Consider the following 17,657-nt stretch of genomic DNA (forward strand, 5'->3'; position numbering starts at 1 on the left):
TTCTTCACCCCCTCCCTCTCTTTTAGGAAAGTTTCCCTCACTTTCCTAAATTCTTCAGTCTCCCTCCTAAGGGAAGCTTTCTCTTCTTCAAAATCCTCCCTCTCTTTTCTCAGCTCCTCTTTTCTACTTGTTCCCTCTCCTCTGCTATCTCCTCCCTCTCCACCAACTGTCTCATACTCGCCTTCCTTATGTCCTCCCTCTCCTTCCTTGTCTCCTCTCTCTCCTTCCTTAACTCCTCTCTCTCCTTTTTCTATTTCGTCCTCTCCCTCATGAGGATCGTTAAAGTCACCACCACCAATTGGCTCGTCTTCTCTCTCATTTTCTCGTCTCTCGGGTGGGTTAGCAAATGCAGGGGCATAGGGGAACGCGTCAGCGATAGAAGCCCCTCTATCGAACCCAACTCATCATCCTCCTGCCATACAAAAAGAGTAAATAATAAAAGGACAGTAAGGAGAGAAATAAGCGATGAAATACCGTGATTACAATATAAAGTGCATTACCTGGTAGCTTGAGGGCAGGTACCGTAATTCCTCCCCATCCAGAGTTAATGAGACGACCACCTGATGATTTCAATAACCTATTATCATTATCTAACCTCATTTAAAAATAATAATTAATGAACAATCTATGTTGGTTATGTCTCACCTCATGTCCACCGATGCATCTTTTTTCGATCGATTGATACTTCGGCCACTCCTCCTCCGACCCGGACTTAGTATTTCAGTCCCACTTTAGGAGACGTGGTCGGGCTTCTGGATTCTTTGGAACCCATAATTTGGTATGCTCATAGAGCCACACCTGCATAATACACCTAATCGTCATAAAACTAGCGAACATATAATAAACTACATATAATGATTTAAAAAAGCTGAAATGACATCATACCTGAATTACCAAAGAGCCGCCGCCGAGGTATATTCCAGATGACAGGTACTCAACTAACCAGTCATATACTGCGTAGCCCCAGGCGTAGTCACCTATCTTCTGCAGGTCCTCTATGTAGGGCCAGAACATTTGGTCTGCCCGATGTGCGGTCTGCGTGAAGAAGACCGTCTAGTCTGCCCGCAAATAGGTGAAGGAGAATATACTTCACCGTTGCATCGATCGACACTTGGTCCTCCCTGTTCACTACCGTCATAATCTTCTTCTCAATCTCCGGTGCCATCGCAAATGCTTTGGGAAACACCCAACCCGGCACAAGAGGAGGGGGATTCCTCTTGTCATTAGGGATTACCCTAGCTACGTTTACTCTTTGTCCTCTCAGTGAGAGGCCTAGCGCCAATACAACATCGGTCGCTTCAAAGGGAACTGCGGTGCTCCCTAAAATAAAGGACTTCGTATGTGCATTCCAATTAGAATGCAGTGCTCTGATTAGGGGCTTGTGCATCGCCACATCTTCTAAATTCATCAAATCCTTGAAGGGAGTCATCTTCAGAGCATTCTTATGCCATTCCCTCAGCTTCATCCTCCATGGCAGCTGTAAAACATGCTTGTGAACATCGTGCCGGCACTTTTTTAACCTGCATGACAGGTTAAGTCATTAATGAACATAAAAGAACTACTACTACATCAAATATTAAACTACAATAGAGTACACTTACAGGTTTCTTCCCTCCCTTAGCCATATAACAAATGAACAAATATATCGAGGTCAGTACTAACATCATCAAAAAGTTATAAACAGCCCACATTAAAGAAACAAATGAATGAATGAATTCAAGAGACAAATAAATGAATTCATTCAAATTATGTTGCCTTCTAACTAGACTGAATTCATTCACGATACAAAGAAATGAAAAAAAGCCCACATTAGAGATTAAAAGAACTGAACTGAATTCATTGCTAAAATAATCAATAAACAGAACCCACATCAGAAATCAACACATCTAAACAAACATATGAAAATGAAAAATAGAAGAGCAAGAAGAAGAAAGATGGGTTTTTTTTGTTTCATACCAGAGGTATAAACAAATAATCTATTAGTTTGCCTATTCGTATTGTGATCTAATTTCATGAAACTCACAAGTAATTCAAATGGATAATCTAACGGCACGGCTTCTAAGTTTAAACAAGAGTTATCCTATCATACAGAGGGGTTATCCTATTATAGACAAGGCTTATCCAATTATACATAAGGGATGCTAAGTTATACATATGGGATGCCAAGTTATACTGAGGTTATCCAATTCTATACTGAGGTTTATTCTATAATGAGGTTATCTATACAGAGGTTATCCAATTCTATATAGAGGTTATCCAATTTATATTGAGGTTATCAATTTATATACAAGGGTTATCCAATTCTATACAGAGGTTACCCAATTTATACTGAGGTTATCAATTTATATATAAGGGTTATCCAATTCTATACTGAGGTTTATTCTATACTGAGCTTATCTAGACTGAGGTTATCCAAATATACAGAGGTTGGCCAATTTTTACTGAGGTCATCAATTTATAAACAAGGGTTATCTAATTCTATACTGAGGTTATCAATTTATACCATTATAAACAAGGGTTATCCTATTATAAGACAAGGGTTATCCAATTGTACATAAGGGATTCCAAGTTATACATAAGGGATTCCAAGTTAAACATATGGGATGCCAAGTTATGCATATGGTATGCCAAGTTCAAAGAGGGCCTATCATTTGGTATTAAGTATAAACATGGGTTATCCTATCATAGAGAGGGGTTATCCTATTATAGACAAGGGTTATCCAATTCTACATAAGGGATGGCAGGTTATACATATGGGATGCCAAGTTATACATAGGGGATACAAATTATAAAGATGGCATATCATCTGCTTATTAACTTTAAGTACAGCCTATCAACTGGTTATTAAGTATAAACAAGGGTTATCCTAGTATACAGAGGTTATCAATTTTAGACTAAGGTATCCAACTCCATACTGATCTTTATTCTATACTGAGGTTATCCAAATCTATATAGAGGTTATCCAATTTATACTGAGGTTATCAATTTAGAAACAAGGGTTATCCAATTCTTTACTGAGGTTATCAATTTATACCATAACAACTTCTGCACAACACACCAACAAAATGAAACAAAAAAAATCCAAATATCAGTTATTAGTTTTAAAATAGGTTTTAGATCATAAGAAAAACAACGTTTCCAAATATAAATGGGGATTATCCAATATTTACAGGGGGTATCAAGTCTAAACAACGGATTATCGATGTCAAAAAAAATTCCACTTATTTACGCCGAGAAACTAAATGCCGGAAGGAAGCAGACGGTGACGGTGACAGCAGTGGCGAAGCCAAGGGTTTTGGAGGAAGAACAAAACATGTGGAAGTTTTGATTTTGAAGGAAGAAGAAAACGAGTGGTTGGAAGAATAAGAAAATGACGGCGACACAAGGCTTATGGAGGAAGAAGAAAATGAGGGCTTCAAAACTTATAAAATGGAATCTAAATCTCGCCCCTTTTGATTTCGACCACCAGGGATTTGAGGAAGAAAAAAACGAGGGGTTTTCGGTGGTGGCAAAATAATAAAGGGAAGTAAAAAATGAAATGTAAGATGGCTTGGAAAGAAGAAGAAGATGGCTTGGAAAGGAAAAAAGAGGAAAAAATATGGTGTTCAAGAAACCTCTAAAAATGGAGGTAAAAAATGGCTTCGAAAGAAGAAGATGAAAACAGATGGCTTGGAAAGAAGATGGCTCTAAAAATAGCTATAAAAAGAAGAAGAAGATGGCTGTAAAAACTTGCTTGGAAAAAAAGAGAGGATGAAAATAGGGTTTACTTGAGGGAGTTTGTAAAAACCATTTCGATTTGACGAGGGGCATTTGTGTCACTTTTTCAGGCAGGAATTGGGTTTCGACACCACTTGGACATGTTGAAATTGGGTGACTTCAATCGGACATTTCCCTATTTTTCCGACTTCACATGAAAAATTTTCCTTCAAATTATTCATATTGAAAATCTTGCATAGAGTCGTATCTCCAAGGGAAAGATTTATGGGAAATTGTGAACGATGCAGAAATCACTTCTCCCAGTGGAGGTGTAGAAACCTCAGATGCTTTGAGAAAGTGGAAGATCAAAGCTGGTAAAGCTATATTCATGTTGAAGGCAACCATCTAGAGGAATTTTCTCAATTATATTCGAGATGCCAAGATACCGAAGGAAGTGTGGGATGTCTTTGCCACTTTGTTTTCAAAGACAAATGACGCTAGACTCCAGATGCTTGAGAATGGGATAGGCTCCGTATCTTAGGGGAATATGACAATTCCCGAGTATTTCATGTAGGTGAGGAAGATCTGTCATGAAATATCGCAGCTCGACGAAGAGTCCAGAATTTCGAAGACAGGGATGCAGAGGATTATTATTCGAGGATTGAAACCTGAGTACTGTGGTTTCATCACAACAATCCAAGGATGGCTAACTCAACCAACGCTAGTGGAACTGGAGAGTCTCTTGACTAACCAAGAGAGCTTAGCCAAGCATATGGCTAGATCTACGATAAAGGAGAACGAGGAGGTTCTCTTTGCTGGTCAAGGAAGGAAATTTCAGAATTTTAAGAATCAGAAAGGTAAGCCAAAGGTCAAATCAGATCAAAAGGAAGTTCTGATCATGGGGGAGCCTCAAGCAGTTATGAGAAACAACCTTTGAACAAGGGAAAAAGATGGACATGCTACAATTGTGGTAAGACATGCCACTTTGCCAAAAATTTCTATGCACCAAAGAAGAAGAATGAGGAAAGTAATTCTGCAATATCGAAAGATCCTTGAAGGGAAGATAGTGATGAAGAGTGGAGTTCTTTTCTCTCTATCAAAGAAGAACATGATGATTCCTGTCAAGCTGCTCTGATGATTACAAAGGTAGTGGATGTCACTAGCTTGGTGGACACGAGCAATTGTGATGTGACAGTCATTCTGTTCGACAACGACTTTAGCGGAGGTGATGCCGATTCTACAGAACCTCAAGAGGAGGAAATGTCCAGAGAAGAAAGCTCAGAAATTTCAAAGTCTGAAGCTATGGCATATACAGCGACATTAGTTGAGGATATCGGTAATACCGAACCGACGTCTTTTGAAGAAGCCCAAGGTGTTCCTGAATGAGAGGAAGCAATGGAAGATGAGATCCTAGCCTTGAAAAAGAATGAAACGTGGGATCTAGTTTCACTATCGGTTGGAGTGTCACGTATTTTGTGTAAGTGGGTGTGCAAGATAAAGACCAAAGCAGATGGGTCGGTTGAAAGGTTCAAGATGAGACTTGTTGCTCGTGGCTTCTCTCAGAAGTACAGGCTTGATTACGATGAGATGTTCAGTCCAGTAGCCAAAATCACTACGGTACGTGTACTCATTGCCCTTGCTGCTTGTAAAGGGTGGAAGTTATGGCAGATGGACGTGAATAATGCATTCTTGCATGGTGAATTGGATCGAGAAATTTTCATTGAGCAACCTAGGGGGTTTGAGATTACCAAGAATCCGTAATATGTGTGCAAGTTGAGGAAGGCTTTATATGGTTTGAAGCAGGCTCCAAGAGTGTGGTATGGTAAGATAGCAAAGTTTCTCACTGCTAGTGGTTATTCAGTGACATTGTCGAATTCTAGTTTGTTTGAGAAGTTCACAGACAATAAATTTCAGTGGTGCTTGTGTATGTTGATGATCTAATCGTTACTGGAGACGATTTGGAGGAGATCATAAGAATCCGAGTCAATCTTGGAACACGCTTTCAGGTGGAGCTGGGAGATCTTAGTGACTTTCTTGGTCTTGAGATGGATCAAACTGAGAAAGGGATATTTATAAGTCGGCAGAAATATGTCGAAGATCTACTCAAGTGGTTCGGGATGGCTGAGTGCAATCCAATTGCGACTCAGATGAAGATTAATACAAAGGTTCGAGTAGAGGAACAAGAAGAACTTGAAAGTAAGAGTATGTATCGCCAGCTAGTGGGCAGTCTTGTTTATCTAACTCTCACTAGACCCGATATAGCACAAATTCATGCAAAAGCCGAGAAAACCATACCTTGATGCAATTCGTCGAATAATGAGGTATGTAAAAGGTAGAATGGATTTTGGTATTTTCTATGAAAAATGTAGTGAATGTGAAGTTGTGGGATTTTGTGATGCGGATTATGCTGGAGATCTTTCCACACGGAGATCTACTGCAGGGTATGTTTTTAGCTTGGGATCGGGAGTCGTTTCATGGTGTAGTAAACGGCAACGACCGTTTCTCTATCCACAACTGAAGCGGAGTATCGTGCTGTGGCTATGGCATCACAAAAGAGTGTATGGTTAATGCAGCTGATGGAAGACCTACACCAAGATACCGATTATATGGTGGGGTTGTAATGTGACAATGAGAATGCGATCCAGCTTGCGGAAAATCCAGTGTTCCATGCCAGAACGAAGCACTTGGAAGTACATCATCACTTCGTCAGAGAGAAGGTGCTTCGTGGAGAAATTTCTCTTATATCAGTTCGTTCAAATGATCAAGTTTCCGACATATTCACCAAAGGGCTGAACTACAAGAAGTCTGTGAAGTTTCGAAAGGAACTTGGCGTGACCCGTAGAGAGTCAGCGTTGAGGGTGGGTGTTGAGAGTCACCGCCGACTCTAGACATGCGCCGGAGGGGCCAGGCCGGCGAGCACGGGCAGTGCGGCACATGGCACGGCGTGATGCGGGCACACATGGGCAGATGTAGGTCGACTTAGTAGTTGAATCCGAATTAAACCAGGAATCTTGAAGACTAGCGTTATAATCTGTTTAGGTTGTTAGGAATTTGAGTTGCTGTTCTCTTTAAAAGAGGAGTAGTAGTGGGTGTTTTAGTCCTAGTGATTTAGGCTAGTTAGAGTTCTTTTAGGATACTTATTTTATGTTTACAAAAAGGCACTTATGTGCAAAACGATTTGGCAGAGAGTAGAGCCGTAGAGGGTCTGTGAGAAAACGGTCTGACAAAAGAAGAGGATATCCGATTGTATGTTGAATCAAAATATTTCTCTCTCTTGCTTGGTTGTGCTGTTTGAATTTTGAATATTATATTCAAACAAAGAAGAGAAGGCTCTCTCTGCATCTTCTTTGTCCTTTGTGTATGTGGGCTTTGGTTATTTGCCTCTTAATTTGATTTTTGTGTGAACAAGTGTATCGAATTTTTGTGTCTTTGATCTCTCGATTTTCTACACAATATTAGTAGCCTAAATCAATTTATTGTGATATAACGAGTTTTTATATGGTGTAAGCCCTTATAGTCCCCTTTTTTTCAAAAAGTATTGTATGGACCACACTATAGGATGATCCAAACCGTCCATGTAATGTGCCATAGTGTAAATAGTTTGTGCCTAAAACCCTTTCTATAGGATGATCCCAACCCTCCGATCTATAGAGGAACAGCATATTATGGAAACCTCTACAGATCAGAGGGGCACAACTTATTTACGTCGTGTTCCATCACATGGACGGTTTGGATAATCCTATGACGTGGTCTGTACATTACTTTTTGAAGCATACCGGAGTACATTGGCTTACACCATATAACATCTCGTGATATAACATTCCTTTCGGCAGACAAACTTTTTAAATGACTATTGTTTCGAATAAGCTATTAAAGCAAGGGATTGCATGCATCATCCCTCTAAAAACATTCTTGTTTTTATCTGTCAGTTTGCTATAGAATAAGAGGAGGAGTGAGAGATTGTGTGTTACAGACAAAGCTGTTAAGAAAACCATAAAAAAATTTTATATCCCGTGATAATCTTTTCCAATCCCGTGACTTTCTCATTCATTTCCGTGAGAGATTGTTTGTTTTAGGTAATGAGAGATGATACTTCCAAATCCGGTGTATAATCATTTTCACAAGTTACTGACGAGCAGAGGAACAATACACACTGTGTTATGGTATATGCAAGTTCATATCTATTCGTAAAGAAATTATATGTGGTGGCGGCCCTTTATATGTAAATAGAGATTTTATACGATGAAAGGGTGAAAACTGTTAGAATAATTTTAAATAGAAACAAAATAAAGGCTTTGAAGCGTGATTAATCACTATCTTAAATAAGATATTGTCTGGGCAATTCTCCTCTAGGATACAATAAAGCACTCTTAACTCTCTGTATGAAACTATGAGAATAGGGAGAAGGAAGGAAAAGATATATATTCATACACTTAACAGTTTTCTATTTATATTAAACCAACGGTCATAATCCAAGAGATATGACTCTTCTAACAGGTTTTAATTGAAGAGTCATGTCTTTACAAGAAGATATGACTCTTCTAACAAGTTTTAATTGAAGAGTCATGTCTTTACAATATGATATGAGTCTTCTAACATGTTTTAATTGTAAAGTCATGTCTTTACAATAAAATATGACTCTTCTAACAGGTTTCAATTGAAGAGTCATTTCTTTAGAATAAGATATGACTCCTCTAACAGGTTTTAATTGAAGAATCATGTTTTTACAATAAGATATGACTCTTATAACAAGTTTTACTTGAAGAGTCATGTCTGTATAATAAAAAAAACTGTAAACGCCTAAATCCTTTTCCTTTTCGATGTGGGGATTGAGTTCCCACACTATAGTCTACACTATGTTACAAACTACACCAACAATTCCCCACTAGATTGTGACATAGTGTTATACCTATTCTACTGATAATTTCTATGTATAAGAAGGTATCTTTCGATTTAAACCTTCAATTAGTGTAAGTACTTTAAAGTTCTAATGAAGTTATTGGTGTCCATAGATTAAACCAATACTCCTTTGTATTAAAACTGAAAATACTACACACATAAAATTATCCAGATTCAACAGAGGTTTTCTAAAAACAGCCTTAGGACTATTTTGGCCAGGTGCTAATCCTGGTTTCATGAATATTTACAAGAGTAACCAAAAGCTCTTGATTGAAGCGGCACCACTTCTGTGTTCATATGGGTGGAGTTTCCTTATGTCCCTGTCACCATAAACATTTAATATCAAACAACTCCATTAAGAGTATTTACTCAATCTTTACTTTTCGTAACAATACGCACTGAACTTCCTTTAACTGGGCATTATTCTTACTTTCAGTGCCAAACAGACACATATCAGTAATTAGTTGTTACCCATTAAACTTTGAAGATAGTTTTGCTAAGTCAAAGTTGGGTTACCATTACTGATGTCTTTTCACTTGGTTTTCAACCCCATTCATACATGGAGCACTCTTTCTTTATGTGACCAAGTTTCTTACAGAAATGGCACCTAATGCGATTTTTCATCCCACCGGTCAAGCCCTGTTGAGCCGAACCACCTGCTACCTTCTTCTTGCCTTTCCCAAAGCCCTTTCTTTTGGTTTTCTTCTTAAAGTGACCCTTTGACGTTCTCTCTGTGGTGTAATGAGCACTTTCAGGTTGCTCGGTCTTCAACCTCTCTTCTTCTTGAATACACATGGCTATGAGTTCACTCATTTCCCACTTCTCTTTCTGCGTATTGTAATTAATTTTAAATGGAGTAAACTGCGCAGGAAGAGATGTCATAATGAAATGAACAAGAAAATCCTCAGAGATCTCCATGTTCATTTTATTTAGCTGGAAGGCCATGTCATTCATTCGCATAATGTGCTCTCTCACACCACTACTACCATTGTACTTCATAGTGATCATCTTCATCATCAGTGTACTGGCAAGAGCCTAAAACGATCCCTTAAACTGATCCTCTAGTGCCTGTAGGTACTCTCTAGCAGTAAATTCCTCATTTTCCTCTGAGTCGGGAATGCCTCCTCGGATAGAGGTAGAGATCGTGCTTTTCATAATCATAAGGCTCATGCAGTTTGACTGTTCCCATTTTTCATAGGTAGCCAAATCCGCAGCAGTACTCTCATCAGTAGGCACTTCAGGTTTGTCATTCCTAAGTGCATAATCAAAAATCATCCATCGTGCAATCGTAACACCCTATGAGTGTAGTTGGATTGCTGGAATCGAGTGCTATAGAATCGGAATCTGACTCCCATGCTACTTGAATCTGGCATTTGGTTAAAAAAAAATGGAATCAAAGGGGTGGTATTACCATCCGGGCAGAATTAGAGGGGGGGAAATGCCGGAATCTATTTCCCACCCCAAGAGTTGTATTCTGATTCTACCTGGTTAGAATGAAATTTTTCTTCGAATTTTCTTGAATTAAAATTTTTATTTAATTCTTTTCTCAATCTGTTTAACGGAGAATTAGAAAAGGGACCGGAATATGTGTTGATTTCGATTCTTGATTCCGATAATCCAAACACAGCCTACACGTTTTTGTTACCATGAAATTCTGCCCTACTGTAACATTTTTTTTTTCGGTATGCAAGCTGGGTTTGGTGGAGACTCCTACCGGTTAATTAAACGAAAAAGAAAGATGAATCGATTAAGTACGAAAACAACCATTTCTATCCTTGAGACACACTAGATAGGGTAAAACAAAGGACTCAAGTGATCCAAATATACTAGAGACCTACTAGCAAACCGATGGAGAAGAAACGGATATCAAGCTTTAAATTTTAAATGGATTACAGGATTTGAATGTTAATGGACAGGATTTAGGCACAACGGCCGGATCTGAACTTTCTTCATTGGATCCATATCCTAAGGTCTGAAATTATTTTGAATCGTGACTTAGATGTAGCCACAAAATCCGATTTGAGTGTCCTAGATCCTAATGGAGGGCTCTATTGTGTGAAAATACCCTTTATATGTCATTCACTTATGTCTATTTATAAGAAGTATTTTCATAATTTTAAAAAGGGGAGTGATAAATCGACTCTCCAAATTGATAAATCGACTCCCCATGTGTCTTTCTCTCTCCTCTAGGTTAGAGAGAGAAAGAGGAGAGAGATAGACACATGGGGAGTTGATTTATCCATTTGGGGAGTCGATTTATCACTGCCCTTTTAAAAAACCTACTCAAAGGGACAAGACTTTTTTTTCCTGCTTTTTGTTTCTAAGACTATAGTTTTATCTTCTTCTTTTTTGCTTGAATTTCTTCCACCTATTCTTCCATAACCCTAGCCCTATTTGTGTATAATGTACCTAGTTCATTGAGCTAGGCCCTTTTAGCCCTTATTATCCTGAGTAAGTTGCCCTTATTATCCCGAGTAAGTTGACTTTAGAAGCTGGAATCGCAAGACTTGAGAAGTCCTCTTTCCCAATTTGAAATGGTTTTTGACCCGGACTTAGAAGTAGGATCATAGAAGCAAAATGACCTGACCACTGAGGAATCGCCAATGGAATGTGACTAAGACATACGTGGATACAATCAGAAGTGCAACCCAAATTGCATGTCGGGATTTATTTTGTCCTTGGATTGGCTTACCATCCCCGTTTACAACGAGAAAAACCCAATGTTTCGGGTAATCTTATACAAGAGGTTTATTTAATATCAAATTATTCAACCAATCCCAAGAACATCTTATCCAAGGATTTCATTCCCCTTGGAGAACAGCCCTACAAGGGCTAGTTTCAACTTTATCTGCCATTTGGTTGCACATTTAGAGCCCGTTTGGATACCTCATATTTTGTATTTGGATTTGGAATTGAGTTTTGAATACAAAATGAATAGATCCGCCAGCTCATATGGAAGAAGCTAGACATAGAGGGAAGGGGGTACTTCCTATGGAGGGGAGAGGTTGAGGAGCAAAGAGGGTGAAGGAAACTACCAGATCTGTGGATTTCCAATTACTTATTTCCATAGCATATTTGGAAATCTAATTTTTTTCGCTGTCACTCGTTGATTTGGAAAGCCAAGGATTTGATCTGGATCATGAGAAATCAAAATCAAAATCTTCTCGGCACCCAACGAGCCCTTAATGTTAAATGAGAATTCCATGTACCCTCGTTTTCCTTCTTGAACCTATAATAGGTTTACTGATCCCATCACAGTACATGCAACCACCTAAGTTTTTAGGGCAAGTGAGAATCATATTTAGAGAGATGCTATAGTTATCCCAACTCCAGTATCCTCAAACCAAGATGTAGGATAATTTCACGGCGTTATTATTGTAATTTAAGTAAGCATACATGTTTATTCTATAAAGAAATAAAAAGGAACAATATTTATAGGAGAATAATATCACCGCTATCATATATTGATAATGTCACTACTCTCTTTGTTTTACATTTTTCCGATAGGGTTGTGATACCATCTTTGAATATTGTAACAGCCACAAAAAAAACTAAGATAGTTGTGCCATTATCAAAATAGGGTAGTGCAGAATTATCCTTACTGCATGCTGTTTCCAGTAATAAAAGAGGCACCGAAATTTAAATCCCTTAGTTTGGTATATACACTCCATTCCCGGATTCAATATTAGTCCTGCTCTCCATGTTAAATTATTGCAGTTTATTCCGTAAATTTGATGCCACGTGGCAGATAAGGATATTACGGAGCTTTTGCCGCGTGTCGCTATTCTGTAATGTGGGGACCACACGGAATCAATCCCGATCAAACCCTAATGTGCACGGAATCCATGGCTTTTGTTTTGCCTTGACTTTTTTTTTTCATGAATATTTTGAGAAACGTTGTCTTTTACTCTTTTGTCTTGTCGCAAATGTTTACTCTCAAGTCTCAAAGAATAAAGAATTCCCAGGGTTGTTTTCATGATAGGGAATTTTATTTTTTTTAGGAAAATAAATTTTCTAGGCTGGAAAAGTTTTTTCAAAATATAATATTTTCTGTAGTATTGTAGGAAAGGAAATTGAGATGGAGACCCAGACCAGACCAGACCAGACCAGACCGAGCAGGGAACCTACAATGAGAATTTGCCATGTGTGCAAAAGCAATTTACTTTTAGTTGATTTTACTATATCTAAGGGCTCACTTACCTCACTTTTGATGTTGGGGTGAGAATCAATTTGTTCGGTCCCCATTACGATCCTACTCCAAAAACTTAATCAAAAGGAATTTATTTTTCTCAAGAATGTTTTTGTTTCCGTGAATTATATCTAAGATCCAAATTCCAAACAGCCAATCCATAGATTAATTTTTTTGAAAATAATGTGTTAAAAAGAAAATCAAAGTGGAAGGAAAGAACTTGAGATAATGAGTTCTTGTCATGGGTTGTTTTAGGGAAAGTGAATTGCGGAAGAAGGTTCACCAAGCTTTTCTATATGTCAGAAGTTAGATGAGCAGATTCAATGCTTTTACCATTTTCTTCGCGCATGTATGTGTCTTTTCAGCAGGGGTTCTACTTTACAGTAGTCAAAAAGTTTTTAAGATTTATGAGTCTCTTGTCAAAGCATGGGGATGTCACTCTCCAACCATAGCCCGTGACCACGGAATTTTTTAGGTCCTGACATAGGTTGCTTCTCAAGCAAAATTATAGTAGGTGCAAGAATGCTAAAAGTGACTAAAGCTGTTGACAAGGCTTCAACCGTTTGGGGACAGGCTGAACACAAGATAACAAACGAGAGAGAGAGAGAGAGAGAGAGAGAGAGAGAGAGATAGAGATGGGATTTCAAGATAGTAGAACCAAGGGCATATGTAAGCCTGGCGTTTGGGGACAGGCTGAACACAAGATAACAAACGAGGATAGGGCATGAAAAGGTCCAAAAGCAAGTTGAGAGGCACGGGTTCTACTATAAAATGTGCACAGCAGTCAAAAGGTTTATAAGATTTGTGAAATCTCTCTTGTCAAAGAATAGTATGTCACTCTCCATAGCCCTCTGCCCGCTCTCCGTTTGTGACCATCGAACTTGTTATGGTCTTGATGTAGTTAGCTTCTCAAGCAAAACTGTATCAGTTGTAAAAGTTAGGCAAGAGTAGGAAGGCGACTGAAGCTGTTGACAATGCGTCAACTATCAATGAGTAGTTAAGCTTTAATCCATCCTTTGACATCATTTTGATATCATGATTCTTTACTAGGGCTAAAATGCAGATTTCTATTTTGCTGTATAAAATCCCTAAGACTCTGTTTGGATGCCAATTGCAAGGGAGCCTTGAGCAATCCTCAAGCAAGAAAATGCACTATTCGGTGTTTGTTTGCCAATTTAGCATTTTACCATCACACTCCATTGAGACTACCGGACAAGAATGATAGCTAATTATTACTTGTGAAGTGGCGCACTCAGAAGCTCTCCTTATACCCTCCATGCTTCATTTCTCCAAAATGGTAAAATTCTTCAATTAGAATTTTTTACTCTCTCTCTCTCTCTCTCTCTCTCTCTCTCTCTCTCTATATATATATATATATATATATATATATATATATATATATATATATATATACTGGTAATTACACCCCTCCCATTACTTACGAGATTGGCAACAAAACAATACTTATCAATATTCTACCAGGTAAATCCTTGGTAGATCAAACATAACAAAAGTTTGTCTCCTCCCTATGGACTACTTATACCACTAATCCACATGGTAACCATCTCCGTCCAAATAGAGCCTCAGGGTCTTTTTGGTTGCCACTAAAAAAGTGTTCCCCTATAAAATAAAAGTAAAATGATGTCATTTTCTCTTTTTATATACATGTTTGGTTGCCATGCCCTCATCATTCTACTTTCCTTTTCCAAGGGCACGTTTCGTTGCATGTTGTTTCGTTGCATGTTAAGTATAAGTAGAAGCAAAGCAAAGATGACATCACTTTCTCAAGTAAAAACAAAGTAGAAATAAAAAAAATAGTTCTTTTTATTGATTTTGATTCAAAATTTTATCTGTTATGGACCCTGGACATATTATCTAGACACTTCTGTGGAGGCTTGGGTTAATTTCCAGACCCGCCATGGGGGTAATACACTGGAACTTCTGGCCCGTCAGTGGATAAAACGTTGGCCCCTGTCAACTTGTTTCTAAACTTTGAGGAACTCTAACACTGTGGACGGTCGGTGTAAGCAATAACGCGTTTTCTAGACCATGCCAATGATTCTGAAGTGGATTTGTATCTTGGAGACGTTTTGGCTTTGACCACTATTTTGATATTGATTAGCTGTATATTTCACCTTTTATTCAGTATTCTGGTCGATATGCACATATGATTATTCGTGTGCCTATTACTTCTATTCGGGACTTCAATATTCAAATTTGACTTTATCTGTTTGACCTTTATTGAGCCTTGACATGCTTAGACCTACACTTAGAGTAGTATTTTATTATGTACTGAGCTTTTCAACTGACCGTGGTTTATAATATTTTCAGATTTTGACCCTCGTGCAAAGAACGAGGAAATGGATGCTTAGCTTCTGGACCAGTTTAGCTTGGAGAATAGTTAGTTATTTGATTTAGTTTCCATAAGTAGTATGAAACAATGTTTAAGGCTACATTTATGTTTATTTTATTATTCAGGGGAGTGCTGAGATTTGATTCGATTGTATTACATTCGTATTATTGGGGTTTTGATTATTAATGGGTATGGATTTGGTTAACTTTGGTTCTATTATTGCTTTGTAGTCTTGTATGCTTGTAGGATTTATCTTGCAGGTCTATGGCGTTGTAATGTCCTACGCCCAGGGTGGGGTTTGGGACGTGACAGTTCACCTAATGGGCCCCACTATGGGTTGATAGAGTTATGAAGTTGCAATGATCCAAAAGTCCAATTGTTGTTTTGTACATGTTTTTCCTTTTCTTTCTTTTTTTGCCTTTTATCTAAGAAGGAAATAAACTTGATTGGGATAAGTAAATTAGGAGGAATAACTTGATTAGGACAAGTAAATTAGGAGGAATGCTTCAACTTTCATGGATCTTCCTCTGAGACATCTCTAAGCAGAATATTACCATCCTAGAAAACATTTGCTGCAAGCTCAATTAGGTTGAGCATCCTCTGCAACTTTGTGTATGGGAGAAACCAGCTAAAGACTATAGGAAGATGAACACTGGACCCCTTTGTTGGACCCTTTGTTGTTGAAGGAAAAACGGAATATCAGGGGGGATTTTCTATGCTTCCAATGGGATTATATCACCTCCTTCCAGGGGTGCAACTGGGTCCGGGTTGGATATGGTTGAGGTCAGCAATACTCCAACCCAAGGTAGCAATACCAAGCCTAACCCGACCCAACCCAAGCCCCGAGTTGAGTAAGGTCAACCTTAACCAAACCCATCTCTAAATCTCTCCCTAACACAACCTAGGAAACCCAATTTTCCAAATCTGGTCAAGTTAGGTTTGTGTTGGCACAAGGTAAAAAATACATATAAGAAACCCGTAGCTCTTAAGATTTTCAAAAACGCAATAAAAACACTATAAATTTAGAGAGATAAAATCAGGTTCCGGTCAGGTTGCCCAAGTCCTCTGTTACAAACTCGAATCAGTTCAGAACGTGATTGATCTTTTTTCTTTTTTTTCGGTAAGTAAGCAGGGGTTGGGCGGACCCCAACCAGATATATTACGAAAATGATAGGAATACAATCAAGAGAAAGGGCAACATAGGCCATCGAAGGCTAAACGCCCAAAACAACTAAATAGAGAAATTACATTCAAACACTGAAAGCTATAAACGAACGTAGATTTTCCCAACTCGATCCGAGGAGATCTGCTCGAGAAGCAGAGAGGGGCTAATTAAGGGAGGGAAATTGGAGCCTTTGATGATGCATTCTCTTGTGGACAGAATATCGGCGGCCATGTTGGCCTCCCTCCAAACATGAGAGATCCTCTAAGATTGGAACCTTCCAAGAAGCCTTTTGATTTGAGTGATCAGCTGAAGTTGTCTCCAAGGAGGAACGGGTTAGTCTTCTGTGTTGAGGGATTGATCTTTGTAGAGGGAAGATTAGCCTCTCGATACACTATGAGGGAAGGGTTAGTCCTCCGTGTATAGAGCACAATTTTGAGTTTGAAATTCTTCATTAATTTGAAAAAGACCACTTACATGTTATTTATACCAAATGAAAAACCCACTTACCCATCAAAAATAAATAAAAATAAAAACTCACTGGACCACTTCCATAAACCTCCTACGAAAGCTAATCTAGGAACCCTGTCACTGAGAATCCTATCCATACCAAAAAAAACCTAAGAAAGCAAACTCCAAAAGCTACAAGATCTAAACTAATTTAATCCACCCCAAGCGGGACCCATCTGGGCATGGAACGGCCTCGAACCTAACCTAACCCGACTTGAGGAAATGCCAACCCAACCAATGCCGAAATCAGTTTGAACCTGTCAGGATCCGGTTGAACCTGGCCCAAATTGCACCCCTAGTGGCTTCTCTCAAAAAGCCAAATCCAAGGAAGAAATCTACATGCTTGAGCTACCTCCTACATTTATGGGCCTCCCTTATGCAATGAATGACAAGTGCAACCGCACAGGGGTGATTTCTGCCCTCCATCAGTGAATATAATAAATGGACTTATGCCCTGCCCTGGGAAAGCTAGATGTCTCCTCGCTTATATTAAAAATCTCCTAGACAGAGTCATGTACTCCCCGCCCTAAGAAAGCTAGACGTCTCCTAGCTGAAATAATAGTTTTATAGCACATCCTGGATTGCAATTCTTATTTTTTACTAATAAATATGGTAAGAGTCCGCAAAACCCCAGGTCATCCACCAAAAAAATGAGTTAATAGGCGAACGTCAATTTAAACATCTGAAGCTTTAAATAACTTAGGGAAATTGGCATTGCCACCTGGGTTTTCCCACTATATGTAGTAAGGGTGTCAATTTTGGCTCGGGCTCGGAAGCTCGCTCGAGCTCGGCTCGAATCCTTAACGAGCCGAGCCGAGCCCGAGTTAGGCCAGGCTCGGCTCATCATT

General features: G+C 38.8%; 2 long non-coding RNA genes across 2 annotated transcripts; one reads left to right on the forward strand and one right to left on the reverse strand.

Moving 5' to 3' along the window:
* Window positions 1–219: 219 nt before the first annotated feature.
* Window positions 220–720, reverse strand: LOC143881302 (uncharacterized). Its single transcript, XR_013251918.1, has 3 exons — window positions 646–720; window positions 501–560; window positions 220–412 (listed from the first exon to the last, which is right to left on the reverse strand). It is a non-coding gene; the product is annotated as an uncharacterized LOC143881302 (long non-coding RNA).
* Window positions 721–13,482: 12,762 nt separating this feature from the next.
* LOC143881213 (uncharacterized) lies at window positions 13,483–15,353 on the forward strand. The gene is made up of 2 exons (XR_013251910.1): window positions 13,483–14,081; window positions 15,116–15,353. It is a non-coding gene; the product is annotated as an uncharacterized LOC143881213 (long non-coding RNA).
* The last annotated feature ends 2,304 nt before the right edge of the window (window positions 15,354–17,657 follow it).

This window comes from Tasmannia lanceolata, unplaced genomic scaffold, assembly GCF_043159265.1.
Source record: "Tasmannia lanceolata isolate RefF3 unplaced genomic scaffold, GAP_Taslan_0.1 ptg000007l, whole genome shotgun sequence".
Lineage (NCBI taxonomy): Eukaryota > Viridiplantae > Streptophyta > Magnoliopsida > Canellales > Winteraceae > Tasmannia > Tasmannia lanceolata.